General features: G+C 41.3%; 1 protein-coding gene across 11 annotated transcripts in view; it reads right to left on the bottom strand.

The window, feature by feature from the left end:
* Lgsn (lengsin, lens protein with glutamine synthetase domain) overlaps window positions 1-15,170 on the bottom strand; it is a 175,419-nt gene that overhangs the window by 131,415 nt on the left and 28,834 nt on the right. For 5 of the 11 annotated variants that reach the window (XR_012450572.1, XR_012450573.1, XM_074081807.1 and 2 more), the window contains exons 3-5: window positions 14,613-14,652; window positions 2,685-2,791; window positions 15-159 (exon numbers count right to left, since the gene is read on the bottom strand). The exons of 3 other annotated variants lie outside the window; for them this stretch is intronic. The gene's annotated coding sequence lies outside the window, so the exon portion shown is untranslated. The remainder of the gene's footprint in view (window positions 1-14; window positions 160-2,684; window positions 2,792-14,612; window positions 14,653-15,170) is intronic. 3 more of the 11 variants (XM_074081810.1, XM_074081812.1, XM_074081814.1) reach the window with 2 other exon arrangements.

The raw sequence follows: 15,170 nt of genomic DNA, 5'->3' as shown, positions 1-15,170 counted from the left end.
TATTAAATGCTAACCATTTGTTCTTCGGCCGTTCCTTTGGTCCCTGGTCCTGTTCTTGCTTAATGTTTGGGAAGAACCGGGGATGCACAGAACTCTCCACTGTACTCTCGCCCTTCTCGCGCTGTGACTGTCTCCACTACTCCATATCATCTTCTTCATCTTCTTTTTATTATTGTTTTATTATTCATATGTGCATACAAGGCTTGGGTCATTTCTCCTCCTGCCCCCACCCCCTCCCTTACCACCCACTCCGCCCCCTCCCCCCCACCCCCTCCCTTACCACCCACTCCACCCACTCACTCTCCCCACCACCCCCTCAATACCCAGCAGAAACTATTTTGCCCTTATCTCTAATTTTGCTAAAGAGAGGGTATAAGCAATAATAGGAAGGAACAAGGGTTTTTGCTGGTTGAGATAAGGATAGCTATACAGGGAGTTGACTCACATTGATTTCCTGTGCGTGGGTGTTACCTTCTAGGTTAATTCTTTTTGATCTCACCTTTTCTCTAGTTCCTGGTCCCCTTTTCCTATTGGCCTCAGTTGCTTTAAGGTATCTGCTTTAGTTTCTCTGCGTTGAGGACAACAAATGCTAGCTAATTTTTTAGGTGTCTTACCTATCCTCACCCCTCCCTTGTGTGATCTTGCTTTTATCTTATGATCAAAGTCCAATCAGTCTTGAAGAACTTTTTCTGTAAGCTGTCACAGCAGTGAAAACATCTGAAGTCATGAACCCTGTCGCACACGGTGTCCCCAGTGTCACCGAGGCGAATTAAGTGAAGGACATGTTGAATACCTACTGTTCATTTACCTTAATCACATTTGTCCAAGGCATTGTTGAGTTTGCAGAGTCTTTTTTTATTGTTGTGCTGGGGGTTCCTTGTGACATTTACAAAAACTCTCATAATATATAGTTGAGCTCACCCTTCCATCATTCTCCTTCACCCCCCTTCCTGTATACAGAGGTCTCTTAAAATGATGGACGTTTTAAGCAACTTAGCAATTTGAAGTTGGGGCAGGCAAAAAGCATGCCATTCACTGTTTTCTGAGTTGTTCATTCACATTCACATTTTCCCTTTTGTTGTAGAAAGCAAAGAGCTAGGCAGGCATGGGAAAGATTGAGAAACCCCCAGGAGTTATGCAGAGACAGGAACCCAGCAAAGCAAAGTGAAGGAAAAGAATAGCAAAATAAGGTTTGTGGAGTTGAAGGGAAAGAGGAAGGGAGGAAGGAGAGGAAGGAAGCTCCAGTTCATAGTGTTACACAATTTGGACTTTTACACAACTTAGATATGAGGGAATCACAGGTTAATCAACTATAATAATTTTCAAACAACTTAGTAGTGTAGGCTGATTTGTTCTAAGATGCTCTAAACTATATCTTTAGAAGAAAAATCGTATTACTGTGTTTTTCCTAGAATGAGTTATCCTTTTCTCGTTATTCTTATTGGTCCTTTTGAAAACCTTGGTCCTTTAATGCCTTGCTTAATATCTAAACCATGCATAGGACAAGAACGTTTATTTTAATGACGTTTAAACCTGTTGTAACCCCGAAAGGTAGGAGGCCAAAAGACTGTACTCTGTCAGCCAGCCAGTTTCCTAAGCCTCTCACTAAATTCTGAGAATCCAGCTACCCAGAAGGTCAGCAAAGTAAAGTTTTCATTGCCTCCTTTGCCAAGAATGCTGGTGAAACAAAGGAGCCCATTGTTTCTCTTAAAAAGGTTTTCTTTCTACTGATTCAGTAGATGACAGAGAATGAAGTCAAATAAGTATTTTAAGACAAAAACACTTCAAAGTGGAGCTTAAAAGCTGACGCTAGACTGACCTGGGTTTGAATCATGGGTTGAGCTCTTGGCAAATCAGTTTAACCTCTTAGGCCTCAGTTTCTCCATTTGCAGCAAAGGGATAATGATACCACTCAAATTTGGCAGACTGCTAGCTGACTCTCAGTACCCATTCCCATATTTTAACTGGGCACACAGATGGCTGGGGAAAAAATTACAAGTAGATGTGGCCATCAGTCTAAGTCTGAGATACATGTAAAAATGGTATGTACTACTTCTAGGAAGTATACTTAGAGTAAGACATGTGACTTCCTCCATCTAGAAAATGACATGATGGCGGGAGCTCCAACAGCCTCCTTTGTCCATGAGGAAACCCTGGAAGTGAAAGCTACAGATCCCAAGGGTAATAGAAAGACACTGAATCCCTGCTACCCCCTTATACCAACTCTGGACCAATTCTCCTGGGCTTCTGAACAAGAAAGAGAAATAAGCTACCTGACAAAGTTGTCATTTTGAAGTATTGAATTCTCTCTGTCAAACTAATTCTGATTGATAATAATAACACCAAAGAAAAGTTTTAGGAATAAAATGAGACCATGTGCCAGCCATATACTAAGTATGCAATAAATGATGCTTGTGAGTGTTATTATATTGATAGTCAAAGAAAATATTATAGGTTAACCATTCAGAAAAATATAATGTGAAAAACCTCACATTTCAAGCCAGCAGCATTAAAAAATTATAAAGTCACATATCAGGACTGGTGGAGTGGCTGAAGTGGTACAGTGCCTGCCCGGCAAACGTGAGGCCCTGAGTTTAAGCCTCAGTACTGCCAAAAAAAAATGACACATATCAAAGGACAGACTCTCCTGGGAAGCAACTTGGGATGTTATTAGAATGAGGTACCTGCAGTGAAGGAAAGAGGTCAAGCAGACCTGCAATCGCTCCTAATCTTCATGGTAACCACAAACTTTCTTCCACCAAGTGATGTCTGGTGTTCTCAGTGGGAAGGACTGTGAATAAGAAATTTAACATGGAAATAAAGGTGTGCACATGTGGTATCCTATAAAGCAATTTTAGAAAGGGAAATGAACTTTAAAAGCTTGAAACAGGAACTATGTTGTATAGCGTTGTGAATAATTTTTCACTAATCTGTCAAGAATCACTTAGAATTCCTCACTATGATCACAGATATTTTTCCCCCTGTGGTGCTGGGGTTTGAACTCAGGGAGTACACCTTGAGCCACTCCACAGTCCTTTATCTGTGATGGGTTTTTTCAAGATAGGGTCTCATGAACTATTTGTACAGGCTGGCTTTGAACCACGACCCTCCTGATCTCTGCCTCCTGAGTAGCTGGGATTACAGGCGTGCACCACCAGCACCCAGCCTGTATCACAGATGTAGATGGAGTACTTGAACACGAGGAGGAGCCTCCCTCTCAGCCACCCCCAGTCATAGACTATGTATCCACTAACGCACCCCAATGTTTTTAAAAAATATCCATTGCCAGTTACAAAACCCAACAGGTTTTAAAAGTATTAATCGTCTACAGAAAATACTCCTGTTTTCTTTCCATGGCTCTTCTGCTGACAGAGGACACCTTATGTTGCTAGCTTGCCTTGCCTAATTAGCATGATATCAGTCCAGTTTGTTTTATTGCTATTCTGTTACCCTTACCTAAATTCATAGCTTAGGTATCATGAGGTCCTGGCAGAAAGGCAAAAATAAATTTTACACTTGCTAAGTATAAAATTAGTATTTTGGGGCATCCCCATGGCAAAGAAAGGGGAACTGAACGAACTCAACAGCAGAAAAGGGTGAAGATTTTAATACAGGTAATCAGGATTCCAACTTTCTCTGAGGTGGAAACAAACAAACGGAAAAGAGGGGTTGTAGGTATCAGGATCAAAAGTTTATAGATAAAGAAATGTCACGCTCAGAGGTGCTCAATGGCTTTTCCGAGGTCGCATCGCTTGTGAACAGCCCAAGCAGGGTTTCATTGCGAGGTGAGGCTTTTCCTAGCCAGCCACTCAGCCTCAGAGTGTTCTCAGAACAGAGGCTAAGAGCAGAGTTGTGCTTTAAGATTTGCAGTAATAATGTATTAATGTAGCTGGGAATTTGCAGAGAGGATAGAGAAGGGTTCAACATTGAGAACACATTAGGAGACCTCAGTTTGAAGAAAGGTAGTATTGGGGACCAACATGCTTGGGGGCCCAGTATCTTTAGGTTTCGGAAGAGGCAGGGATTATGATGTGCTTTCAGCAGGGTCTGGGCAGCACCTGTGCTCAAGCACATTGATATTTCTGTAGTGATCTACGTGAGTACTCACACCATGAGAGCAAATACAGACTGTAAGTCACACGTCAGTCCAGCACAGGCTTCACTGCTAGTAATGAGGTCAGGTCAGGTTTTGAATTTTGAAAATACTTCCTCTTTCCCTAGCTGTGCAGGTTTCACAACTGCAGGTAAGGGCTGTGCTCCTGTGCTGTGTCCTTTCTCAGCAGGTGAGGGAACACTAATGGTAACTGAGTGACTGACTTCCAAGAAGTAACTTTCCACTAGTGGGAAAAACAGGATATGCCAAGTTTGCCCATAGTGCTGGCACAGACTTCATTCCTGCCTGGTGACACTCCATTATGTGACTCCACTGAATTAAAATGTAGGCCACAAAAATAAAACATAGGTCCATCACTAAAATACACGCACTCTCCTAAGCAATGCTCGTGGGACAGTTACAAATCAATGCAAACTCTAGTTTCTTCCAACTATCACACTTAACTTGCAAATAAATGAGTAAGTTCGAAGGCACTATGAATAAATTACCAGTTCCTGAAAAAAATCAGTCATCAGTATATCATTAGGGTACATCCTGATCAAATTAAAGGCATTTGTGACCACACTTCCCTATGACAATTGGACTTGAAATAAGCATTGAACATGTTAAAAACTCAACAGACGATCATTTCTACTCTGACTGTGTAAACCTGCAGGATGGTTCAGTGTGTCCTGTGCCTGCAATGTGTTGAGGGGCCTCAACATCTGAGTCCAACATATTTTAAAACTACAGATGAATCTCCAAGTAACTTTATAGTTGTCAAATATTAACCTCTAGGTCTCTTTCATCGTGGTACTCAGGTACTGAACTGATACTTTTCTGTTCCCTTCTGTGCACATTCTTTTCTCCTCCTCCTCCTCCTTTTCTTTCTTTCTTTTTTTTTTCTCCCCTGCTTTAGTTATTTTTCAGATAGGGCCTTGTGTTTTGCCAGGTCTGGCCTTTACCTTGATCCTCCTACATCTCCCCAGTAGATAGAATTACAGGTATGAACCACCATGCCTAGCTTGTGTGCTTTCTTATTTCTTTCATCTTTTTTGACTGGAAGTGTTTTCCCATTAGACATTTATGTTATTCTTACTTATGAGTATTGAAGTATCTTGGGCTCGACCTTCAGAAGATTTATCAACTCAGATTGCTTACATCTAAGAAAAGTAATAAAACACTAAAAATGAAAAGCAGACATCTGAAAAATATTTTAGTACACTTTTTCAAATTACTAAACCTGAATTTATTATACCCTGGCTTGTGACAATGTTTCTCTTCTTTCTGACGTTTTGCCTGTGAACAGGGAGTAAAGAGATGTTTTGATTAGATCACGGGCCATAGTGGACAAACTCTGGACAATCAGTTATAAAACTAAGAAAATAAAAGCCGCAAATATTTCTTTATTTAGCTCAGAAAATAAGGTCTGGCTTGAAATATTCTAACATAAAATGATTCGACATCACTTCTTTAAAAATCAGCCTAATTCTCTCAGAAGTGCCTGTAGAATCAGGAAGAACAACACCCTTTTGTGTGGGAATATGCCAAAGTAGGTAATTAATCACAACAAAAGACAGACAGAAGGGCGGTGGCTCATGTCCATAATCCTAGCTACTTGGGAGACTGCGATGAGGAGGATCAAGGTTCAAGGCCAGGCCAGCCAAATTGTTCGTGAGACCCATCTCCAAAATAACTGAAGGTGTGGCTCAAGTGGTAGAGCACCTGATTTGGGAGCACCTGCTTTGCAAGCATGAAATCTTGAGTTTAAACCACAGTCCCACCAAAAACAAAAAGACTGACACAATGCCTGTAAAGAGAATAAATAACAGAGAGATAGCCATAAGCAAGTTTTCTAAGAATCACCATTCACCAGCAAAATTACACATTTCCTAGTGGAGCATAGTTTGGAAACAAACAGCATCCATTTCAGAACTATTTCTTGACCTGTGAAATTGCAAAGTAAGCAGACGTGATACCCTTCCCTGCCTCGCCTACAGTAAGTCATTAAGAGTTGGACTATGCTCACCCTCCTCTGACTGTTTCAGGCCTGACTTGCCTTGTCCAATATTCCTGTGCAGAATGAATCCCACATGGCTATCAACCTGAAAAGCTGGTTCCCCTTGAATGGGTCATTCTAACCTATGTGGGTATCTTGTGGAGCACTTAGAGATAGACTGTCATAGGAAGAGAATCTTATTAAAAGGATGAATCTGATTCTTTCATTTTACAGATGAAGTAACTGACAGCCAGACAGTGCTGACTTGCTTAAGAGCAGAGCCCATACTGGAACCCAAGTCACCGCACACCTGTCCCCCACTTCCCACAGGCCCCCTAGATCATGTGTCATGGCTTATGTTGCATCCTTTGGTAGAACCTTTTCAATAGTCAGCTGAATCCAGGCTTCCAAAACGGTATGTTAGATTTCTTTATTCCTGGCTGGAGGCATGGCTCAAGTGGTAAAGTTCCTATCTAGCAAGAGCAAAGCCCTGAGTTCAAATCCGAGTACCACCAAAAAAGAGAGAAAACAGATTTCTTATACTAGCCCTACATTTATGCTTTTCTGATTTTATGGAATTTTATATTCCCATATTCTCCAAAGCATTTCAAAATCCATATTGCAAACTTCAGCTATGTTTCTGCTACTTATCTGAATTTGTCCAAATAGTTTCCATAATTAAAAGGATAAGAGGTCCAGAAATTATATCCGTAATATAAGTGGAATCACCACATATCTACTGAAAAAGATTCTAGTGAGAGAAACAGATGACAACAAATAATAAATAGCCCTTGCAGTGGGTAATTCTCATTAGTGTAAACTTAGTTATAACTCAGGCAAAACAGGCTGAGGTGTTGTCAAACGTCAGAAACTTTATCACCATCCTGTGTTCATAGTACTTTTCATCCTGTGACCAAATGCCTGAGAGAAACAATTTAACAGAAGAAGGGTTTGTTTTGGCTTGTGGTTTCAGTCCATAGTCAGTATGGCAGAGCATCGTAGCAGAAGTGTGTGGAGGGGTAAAGCTGCTTACTTCATGGAAGTCAGCAGAGAGGGATAACAGGAAGAGACCAGGTCCCCAGTGATCTACTTCCTCCGAGGCCCTATCTTCCACAGCTCTGAATCTGTTCTGAATTGTTCCACAATTCTGAATCCATTATGGATCCATCAACGGATTAAACCATTGATTAGTTCAGAGCCTTCACACTGTGTCTTTGGAAATGCACTCAGAGACATTCCCTTTACTAATCTCCTAGGGATTTCTCAGCCCAATTAAGTTGGCAGTCAAGATTAAACATCACTGAAGTACAGCCCAACCAGAAGACAGGAACAGTTTTAGTTCCCAGCTTCTAAGTCATGAGGTTACCAGTCCTCTCGACTCAGTTTGCAATAGGAAGGTGAGATCATTTCTGCATAGTGGCACTGGGAGCCAAAATTAGCAAGGGACAAAGAAAGCTTTGACTTGTAAATCAAAAGGTTGAGTGTATTTGAGCTGGGGTTTTAGCTCAGTGGTAGAGGGCTTGCCTCACTTCTGTGAGGCCCTGGGTTCCATCCCCAACCCTGGAAGAAAATAATTGTCACACTCACCAAGCTTTAGAGAAAAGAGTAGTAAAAGCACTTTCCCTTTGAGGTAGAAAAGGGCTCTGTAACACAACTTATATCATTTGTGTTAGTTAAAAGAACAAAATAGTGTAATGGTTAGATAACAAATATTTGCTCCTATATTTACGCATGGTTACTGCTCCTTGGACAGTGTGGTGATCCCATATCACTGTTTTCATGGTGGACAGGAGATGCAGTTGCAGTAGGGTGCATTTGAATTACCATAGAAGGTGGCTTAGTCACAGAGCTAGCTAAATGATCACCTGTATTAGACAGAACCACTTTTAAGAATTATCAGAAAACAACTATAAAGTAAGGCTCCAGGGCTAGTTCATAGCTTATGCACTCTCTCAGGTATTAGAGGTATATATGTGTTTGTAATGTGTGCTTATAAATTAACAATGTGTGTTTATAAAATAAATCCCACAAGGCTATAAACTATGGCAGAAAAAAACCAGACAAACAAAGCCAGTTGCATGTCTCTGCAACAAGCCTTCTCAAAACAGGGCAAACACATCTATTTGCCTAGGATAGGCTATGCCTTAGTTAACTGATCACCCACTCCTGGCAAAATAAAGTTTTGCTATCAGTTCCAGATTTCCAACATATGACTGTAAAAGCAATAGAAATAAATTAGATACGTAAAAGGTAGGATTTTATCAAGAGGGTCTTAATATGGATTATATAGTGTACAGAAGCCTGGGGGCATATGAATTATACATATTCATGAGGACCTTGTTTAAGAGCAGTACCTTCCCACAAGTAGCACAGCAGATACATCTCCGGTATAAGACATCGACTTCAGCATTTTTGACATCCTAAGTTAATCAGGGAGGAACTGTAAGTTACAACAGCTGAGAGCACTTTAAAAATTATAACATGTAGGTGCTGGTGGAGCGGCTCAAGTGGTAGAGCCCTTGCCTAGCAAGCAGGAGGCCATGAGCTCAAACCTCAGTACCACCAAAAAAAAAAAAAAAAAAAAATTGTAACATATTTATTTATGTCTGACCTGTGTCAGGAAAGAAAAGAAGAGGCAAATTGAAATTTGAAAAGTATAAAAATAAAGTGATTAAAACAGAAAGCTTGCGTGAGATTACACTAAGTTACTCTGAGCTCCCGGGAAGGCAAAAGAGAAATGAAGGTGTTATTTCTCTAATGAGCTTTGATAAGGGAAAATACAGAAGTTCCTATGAATACACAGATTGTTCCTCTCGTGTTAAGTCACAGGAGTAATTACATATGAAAGCCAAGACAGCAAGTACTGACTATCAGAATGGTCAGAGTTTTGTTTTGAAGATACTGAAGAAGCATATTTCATGGAAAAATTTAAGAAAGAAAAGTTTACTCGTGACGCTGTTTCAGGGAACTGAAGTAGTGGAGCTGAGCACATTACAAACTCTTGCTCTGACTTGATTCAGGGGCTTGATTTCAACAAACTAGAACAGCACTTCTGACAGGGTGTTATCAGCAGAGGATCTTTGTCAAAAGTGAAGGTTCTGGGCCCCGCTCTGATTCCTGTGACTCCTGTGAGTCTGAGGCCCTGAGGACCCTGGGACTCCAGGGGAGGACATGTTCCCATGAGGTGTCTGCATTTTGTTGGCTGACCACACTCTCAGGTCAAATCCGCCTTCTGCACTGGGCTTGCAATGCTGAGCTGGACCTACAGCCACGTGTTGTTCTCGCCCTGCTCCTTTCTACCCATTGGAGACAGTGGGGAACAGAAAACAGAGGAGGGCAGTGGGAGACACTGCTGTGACTGTCCTGTTCTGTTGCCAGCCGTGGTCTCCAGCAGCAGAACATTCAAAATGTTCCCAAGGTGCTGGACCTTCAGCACCTTCACTTTGTCATCCCCAGAACCCCAGAGCCCTCTGAAGTCTGGATTCCAGCTGCTCTATCCAGACAGCTCCTTGCCTCCTGAGACAGAACCCTAGCCCCACATGTTCCCAGTCTGGATCCCAGCCCCACAGGTCCTGAATCGGGATCCTAGCCTCATGAATTTCTCCTTCGTCCTAAGAGCTGCACGAATCCCACCTTGCTCCTGGTGGCTTTTTGGCTGCTTCCTGCAGTACAGTTTGTTCTTTTCTGCCCTTCAGTCCTCTGGTACCCATGTAACCAATCCCCTATGTGAATTCTTTCTTACAATAATTGGTGTGTTTTTCCTGACCAGACTCTGACAGAAGTGTTAACGTCTAAGTTAATACTGGCACAGGGGTAGAGGCATCTCAAGTGATACAACACCTGCCTAGCAAGAGGGAGGTGCTGAGTTCAAACTCCAGAATAGGAAGGAAGGAAGAGGGAAGGAAAGAAGAAAGGAAGGGAAGGAGAGAAGGAGGGAGGGAAGGAAGGAAGAAAGGAAGGAGGGAGGGAAGGAAGGAAGAAAGGAAGGAGGGAGGGAAGGAAGGAAGGAAGGAAGGAAGGAAGAAAGGAAGGAAGGAGGGAGGGAGGGAAGGAAGGAAGGAAGGAGGGAGGGAAGGAAGGAAGGAAGGAAGGAGGGAAGGAAGGAAGGAAAGACCAAACTGTGGCTTTATGTTTGAAGACACCGACGATGTCACCCTTGTCACTTCTTCAAAATGTTCCCAATCTTATTACAGTGCTGCCTTGACTGAAACACCTGCTTCCTGCTACACCTGTCATACCTACCACACCTTGTGTGTGGCCTCCAGCATCCTTATCTTGACTCCAGGCTCTTCTGTCTGGGAGTCCTCATCACTGAATATGCAAATACGGAGAGCAGTGCATGGGACAGGAACTCAACTGGACCGGCTGGGCCTGGCTTGCATGGCCTTCCTGCTCCAGTGAGCTTTCCTCAGAACCTGTCTGTTTGGAATTGCCACAGCATTTACTTTGTACATATTTTATGGACAGCACATCTTATAGCCTAAGTTGCTTGTGATGTGTTCTGTCTTCCTTCCTAATCGGAAAGCTCTTTAAGGACACCACCCCACAAATCACATGTGTCCTGGCATCCCCATCTCACAGAACTTACCTAGATCAGCAACCAATGAATGGTTTTTGAGTGAACAAGTGACCTAAGGCATAGTCATCGCTTTTATGAGTCTTTCTCATCTGCTATATTGCAGACACATCAAATACTAATATAAAGGACATAAATGTCTCATATTCTTCCTACTGTGTGTACAGTGTCACAGAATGAGAGTTTTCATTTTGTCTGGATCTGCATAATACCTCCCATACATTAGCTACTGAAGCTTTGCTGCCGGCTGTGAGGAACCTTCTTCCATTTGAACAAAGAAAACTGAGGCTCTCAGAACATCAGTTAACTTGCTATGGTCACAAAACAAGGCAGTGATCTTCCCAGAATGTGACAAGGGCTCTTTGGGTCTTTCAGGACATGCATGCTGAGACAGCAATGAAGACAATGACCATTTTACCTGACAGAAGGTCTCTTTTCCTCTGCAGAGACTTGCTTCCACCCCAGGACAAACCTGAAAGGGTGACTCACAGTTCCCAGCTACAGTGCCAGTTCACATGCTGAGATTCTGACCACAGTGTAACCAGCTATCAGGTCAGGGAGTCAGATTTCTGCTGGACTTAGAAAAGCAGCAGAGAGAAAAGCATCGGAGGATTCATGAATGAGACCCAATAGAATTTCGGCTCTTGGAGGATCCTCTCCAGCCAAGGCAAGGAAGGACGGCAGAAGACAGGTAAGTGTGGCTCCCTCCCTCCCTCCCTCTTCCTCCCTAGGAAAGCCACAGAGCGCTTGCTGGGTGACCTGGTCCAGTGCCTAGTGAGCCATTGAAATTCTTCTGGCCCATGAAATTTCAAACACACTGGTGACATGGAGGGCCATCATGCAGGAAACTTGAGGACCATGAATACATTTCTATTTCTTTGGAGCTGTTTGAAAAATACGATTGGTATACACTTTGGTGGCACTCTCCACAGAGAATTTATAGTACAGAACATGTCTTATAAAAATACTTGATAATAATTTTTACAAAGCTTTTATATAATTTAGACAAGTATCCAGACTTCCTGGAATTCCAAAAAAGAATAATTAATATCCCTTCTTTCTCTACATAGTGTTTTATATATAATATGGTCTGATTGCAAGACCAATATTACATTAGAACAAATATTGAACCTGATAAAGCTTTATTTCCTACATCAATTCAAATGAATAATATCACACAAACTTTTAAGCCAAAGTATTTCCAAAACAGATTGATTCATTTCTTTCTCCCTTGCCCTTCTTACTGCTTTACCTGGCAACCTGAGCGTCCCCTTCTACCTCTCTCCTGTCTAATTCCCCTACCTCTTTTCCTGTCGTGAAGCTTAAACAAGTTCTTTCCTTGCTACAGTCTCTCTAAAGTTTAGTTTGAATAGTCAACATGTTTGCCTAAAATAAAATTTTAAAAATGAAAGATTTCATGATCCCAGGTAGAAGAGAGAGTTATGCATTTTGGTTTAGAGTCTGTCTTGCCTCAGGTCACCAACCAGCAGGACCTAGGCTGTTTTTCTTCTATCAATCAGGAAAATATATTGACCCAAGCTTTGTATGCACATATGAATAATAAAACAATTAAAAAAATCAGAAAAATATGTGCTTACGAGGAGTTAGCAGGAATTATCAGAGAACTAAAAATTATAAATTAATTTTAAAATATGTCCACAGTTCCAAGTTAGTCTATTTTTTTTTTTTTTTGGCAGTACTGGGGTTTGAACTCAGGGCCTACACCTTGAGCCACTCCACCAGCCCTATTTTTGTGATGAGTTTTTTGAGATAGGGTCTCATGGAACTATTTGCCCAGGCTGGCTTTGAACTGTGATCCTCCTGGTCTCTGCCTCCTGAGTAGCAGGATTACAGGCATGATCCACAGATGCCCAGTTAGTCTTTTCCTTGCTAAAAAATAGGATGTTTTGCTGTTATAAATTATTATGTAATTTGGCTTTCATTATTATTTAGGTACCTTTATAGGACTTTGAGCAATATTTCAGTATCTGACAGAAAGAAAATTAGAATCATGAAGATTAATGTTGTTTGAGATAGGACCTGGATGATAAGGTTATAGATGCTTGGAAACAAGCAGATAAAAATCACTCCAAACAAATTGGCAGAAGGAAGTCTAATTAGAATTGTGCAAAATGATGTAAGGATTAAAAACAACATTAACATAGCCACGAGGCTAATTGCTTAACACACTTTCATCCACTGGAGTCAGCAAATTAACCCAAGGTGAGGAAAACACGTATCTGTAACCTTGTAGGAGGAGGGCTGTGGGATGGCTGCAGACAGGGCTGGCCATCTGTTTCCAAGTCTCCATTTTAAATGGATGGTCCAAATTTTATGCAGCCATGAAGAAGAATGAAATGTTATCATTCACTGGTAAATGGATGGAATTGGAGAACATCATTCTGAGTGAGGTTAGCCTGGCCCAAAAGACCAAAAATCATATGTTCTCCCTCATATGTGGACATTAGATCAAGGGCAAACACAACAATGGGATTGGACTATGAGCACATGATAAAAGCAAGAGCACACAAGGGAGGGGTGAGGATAGGTAAGACACCTAAAAAATTAGCTAGCATTTGTTGTCCTCAACGCAGAGAAACTAAAGCAGATACCTTAAAAGCAACTGAGGCCAATAGGAAAAGGGGACCAGGAACTAGAGAAAAGGTTAGATCAAAAAGAATTAACCCAGAAGGTAACACACACGCACAGGAAATTTATGTGAGTCAACTCCCTGTATAGCTATCCTTATCTCAACCAGCAAAAGCCCTTGGTCCTTCCTATTATTGCTTATACTCTCTCTACAACAAAATTAGAGATAAGGGCAAAATAGTTTCTGCTGGGTATTGAGTGGGGGGAGAGGGAGGGGGCGGAGTGGGTGGTAAGGGAGGGGGTGGGGGCAGGAGGAAAATGACCCAAGCCTTGTATGCACATATGAATAATAAAACAATAAATAAATAAATAAATGGATGGTCTGTCACTCTGAAGACTCAGACAGCTGTCTCATAAAGCCGCACAGCTGTGGCCATACCACTCACAGGACCACAGTATGGGTAAGACCCCTCAACCTGTGAGACATGAAGACCCTTCCATGCTATGCATTGGGTTCTACAGGGTAAAAGGGAGAAAGCAGAATATAAAATTGCATAAAGTAAGATAAAAGTTTTTAAATAAAACACATATTGAAAATAACCAGAACAAACCACACCAAATTAAAATTTCTAGAAATATGCACGAAGTCACTCATTCTTATTCCTAGTTTTCTGTATTTTCACATTGAGTAAATTAGCAGCTTTTAAAATTAATTAATAATATTTAATAAATCAGTGATTAAAACATCCAAATTGATACTTGCATATGGATTTGATGCTATAAAGTATATCAGAATGATTTTAGTATAGATAGAAAAATCCCTTTGAAAAACAAGCACTATTTTTCTACCTTCCTTGATATTTTAACGTAATCTTACAACTTCAACTATTCCACTAAACTGAGGATACACTTCTCTTTTAAGAATTCTGGTCTGATTGTAGTAAGTACAACCGTCTCAAAGGTGATCAGGTTTCAGGACAGTCCCCTCAGCTCAGGGTTTTCTCAGGATATTCTGCCTCTATTGGCTTCTTCATCTAGGCCAAGACACTGTGCCTCATCCTTCACAGCCAGGGAAGGACTGTCCACCCCTAGGCCGCTCTAAGGAGGCAGAGGGCAACTGGCTCCTACCTCAGTGTGTAGAATCAGGGCAGACACTGGCTGTGTAGGACCTGGAAATTATACAATCTAGGAGTTCTCTTTAAATAAAACAACTTTAAAAACTATAAAAATAACATTTACTTAGAATGGAGCAGGTTATAAATTTTCAAAAATTCAAAATACCTATAAAGCCAATGAACGAAAGCATGTTTTCATTAATTAACTTCCTGGCACATCCCTGTTATAATTCCACCTACCTCTTTGGCTCCATAATCTCCACGTGACAGTTTGTGGTGGCTAATAAAAAAAAACAAACTTTCTTATACTATATGTGATAAATGTTTTCATTAATGATACTTTTAAAATTTTTTCTCTCAGTATCATAATTTGATACCAGAGAAACCATAGAAATTTTCAGGGATATTGTCATATTTGGGCACATCTCTGTCAGGTTCTTTTGCACATCTGGCTATAAAGTTTCTTATAGTCTAACATCTGGATTTACACCTCTCAAGTCAACCTTATCATGCTGCCTTCACTACCCATGCCAGGCCCTGCAGAACCGGGCCGTGGCCTATGTGCTCTGCACAGGTCAGCATAGCAGAGTAGAGAGCAAGGTGAATGGCAGGGTGGTTTTTGAAGCCATTTCTGTAGGCAGGCAGCTCAGTGAATGTGGACATGAGAGTAACAAATGACACTAAGCCCAAGCAAAATAGTTCCTGTTCACCAGGCCCTTAACTGGTCTTCAAAAATGCTCTGGACCACCTTCAAATGAAGAGGAGGTGTGAAAGAAGGGATGAAATCAGTCCTAACTG

This window comes from Castor canadensis, chromosome 8 (genome assembly GCF_047511655.1).
Source record: "Castor canadensis chromosome 8, mCasCan1.hap1v2, whole genome shotgun sequence".
Classification (NCBI taxonomy): domain Eukaryota; kingdom Metazoa; phylum Chordata; class Mammalia; order Rodentia; family Castoridae; genus Castor; species Castor canadensis.
Note: the sequence above shows the minus strand (reverse complement) of the source record. Positions and strands in the feature narration are given on the sequence as shown.